General features: G+C 40.3%; 1 pseudogene; it reads left to right on the top strand.

The window, feature by feature from the left end:
* The first annotated feature begins 2147 nt into the window (after positions 1–2147).
* LOC114043980 lies at positions 2148–2552 on the top strand (annotated as a pseudogene).
* The last annotated feature ends 232 nt before the right edge of the window (positions 2553–2784 follow it).

Below are 2784 nucleotides of genomic sequence, written 5' to 3'. Positions count from 1 at the left end.
TGAACCTAGATTCTTTGACTCTAAATCTGAGTGTTCACCACTGTAATACACTCATGCTGTCCTTCACAGATCTTCAGCGTCCTTTCCTGGTCACCCAGTTATTAGCACTATCCTCCTTCTCTTCAAATTGTTTTGTATTTATTTATCTGCACTCCTGTTCTGTTGTATCCTCCAAATGGGCTATAAGTTCCTTGGGTACAGAGATTATTATCATTTTTGTCTGTGTGTCCCCAGCACCTAGTATAGTTCCTTGCACATGCTAACTACTTAGGAAATGATAGTTGAATTTAATTGAATCTAGGATCTCAGAGCTGGAAAGAACTTCAGGGATTATCCAATCCAACCTTTTTATTTCAAAAGTTTAAAAACCAAGGCCGACAGAGGCTACCGAATTGCCCAAGTTCACGTAACCCATAAATGGCAAAGTCAAGATTTCAACTAGGCTTTTATGTCTCTGAGTCCAATACTTTTTTAGCTGTACCATATTACATGGGCAATTGGCTCCAAAAGGTAAGTGGGGCTGATTTGTTTTGCCATCCCAGAATCAGCCAGGTAAAAATGTTACAAAGAAGGAATGTATTCTGTTGGCCCAAGCTGATATTACTGACTTTACAACATTGGTCTCATCCAAATGATAGTGGTTGCCTGGTGACTCAGTATGGGATTCTGCGTAACCTTTGGTCCTTGTTTGCCAGGCTGCCCAACAGTTATAAAATCAATCTGTGAAGTTCAAGCTATCCCATCTCTGCTTTAATTTTAATAAGTAACTGGAGTGACTCCAAATTCCTTGAATCTCCTAACCTGGGATCACAACCCCCATGAGTCAAAAGCAGCAAGAAAGAAAGATTTAGAAGCTGGAGAATAGGGGGGGGGTAAAAGTAGTTCAGAGAAACTCATCACCAATTATGTGTACAGGGAAAAGAGACACTAGAGACCAATTCTAAGAAATTCTGTTAGTTGAATCCAGGGTTCAACTGACTGTGGGAAGAGTAGTTTTGACCTAGATACAAAGGACCTTGCTTCCTCAGTGATCAAGGGATCCAAGAAAAAAAAAGTCTCTGAGTTGAATTGAAGACAAAAGTAAGAAATAAAGATACAGGACAGACTGAGTGACCCAAGGATCAGGTTTGGCTTTTTGCCCTCAAATGTCTCCAGTCCTTATAACTGGGCCACTTAACTCCTATCTGTAGCCTTAGCCTCATTGGAAACAATACAATTCCTAGATCCTTGGATCTACCTTTCAGCATCAAATAGGCTGTTGAACTTATGCCTACACGTTTAGTAACTAGGCTCCCATTTTTTTGTTTGTAACTCCCATTTTTTGTTTGTACTTCCACCTCCAACCTGAGGCTCAGTTCAATTGGTACACACCCTTGTCTTACTCCTTTTCCCTTGATTCCCTATTCAGTGCCACAGTTCCCCTATCAGTGGAGTCCTATCTTGAGTAAACTGTACTATATGATAGAGGAAGTACAAATGTAGCAGGGACTTAGGTCCTGAACTCAAGGAGCTTACAACTTAATAGGGGGATGACACAGTTATAAAAAAAAAACAAAAAAAACACTATAATGCAAAATAGACAATGGCAAGTATATAAAAGTAAGACAAAATGCTACAAGATCAAGGAAAGAAACTATTCTTACCAACTGGGAGGAATAGAGAGGGATTGAGGGGACAGGAGATATTTGAATTTGGCATGGACTGATTCATCAACAGTTGGAGAGAGGGCCATTCCAAGTGAAGAGAATGGCAGGAGCAGAGGCAGTAACTCTGCTCTTATGTCTTGATCCCTAGTGGAAAATTGGAAAAAATCAAGAGAGAGAAGGCATTAGTATTAAGAGGGATTAAGAAAGGCTTCTTGTAGAAGGTGGAATTTAGCTGGGACCTAAAGAAAGCCAGAGAAGCCAGGAAACAGAGATGAGGAAAAAGAGAATTCCAGACATGAGAGACAGACAGTAAAAATGGATAAAGATGGGATCACATGACCAACAAAATTAAAGACTAGATATTTTCTTTAATCTTCACAATATTTCAAGCCTCTCCAAATAGAAATTATGCATAAGAGATAAAGCAATTTTTGCTGCCTCAATAATTTAGGACTCTAAGAATCCTAAAGAGATAATAACGGCAGAGAAGGCTAAAACTTAAATCGCGTTCGGACCAAGATCAGGAAGAAGGTGGCTCGAGTCATCATCGAGAAGTACTACATCCGCCTGGGCAATGACTTCCACACCAACAAGCGCATGTGCGAGGAGATCGCCGTCATCCCCAGCAAGAAGCTCTGCAACAAGATCGCGGGCTATGTTACTCATCTGATGAAGAGGATCCAGAGAGGTCTTGTGAGATGTATCTCCATCAAATTGCAGGAAGAGGAAAGAGAAAGGAGGAATAACTATGTCCCTGAGGTGTCTACTTTGGATCAGGAAATCACTGAAGTGGACCCTGATACCAAAGAAATGTTGAAACTCCTGGACTTTGGCAGTTTGTCCAACCTGCAAGTTACCCAGCCCACAGTTGGGATGAACTTCAAGATACTAAGAGGAGCTGTTTAATATTTACTTTTGCTTTCTTTACAATAAACTCGGGAATCCCCCCCCCAAGAAAAAGAAAAACAGGAAGGTCTGACACATAGAGGTTAAATTTAATAATTCCAATGACAAACAAAGAATTCTGCAAGCAACCAGGGAAAAAACCTTCCAATACAAAAGAAATGAAGTTCAAATAACACAATTCTCTACCCACCAAGAAAAGCAGAAGAGAACGGGATAATATGGTCTAAAGAGA

The sequence above is a fragment of the Vombatus ursinus genome, unplaced genomic scaffold (genome assembly GCF_900497805.2).
Source record: "Vombatus ursinus unplaced genomic scaffold, bare-nosed wombat genome assembly UNPS02014770.1, whole genome shotgun sequence".
Taxonomy (NCBI): Eukaryota; Metazoa; Chordata; class Mammalia; order Diprotodontia; family Vombatidae; genus Vombatus; species Vombatus ursinus.
The sequence above is the reverse complement of the archived record's forward strand: the minus strand, read 5'-3'. Positions and strand labels throughout refer to the sequence as shown.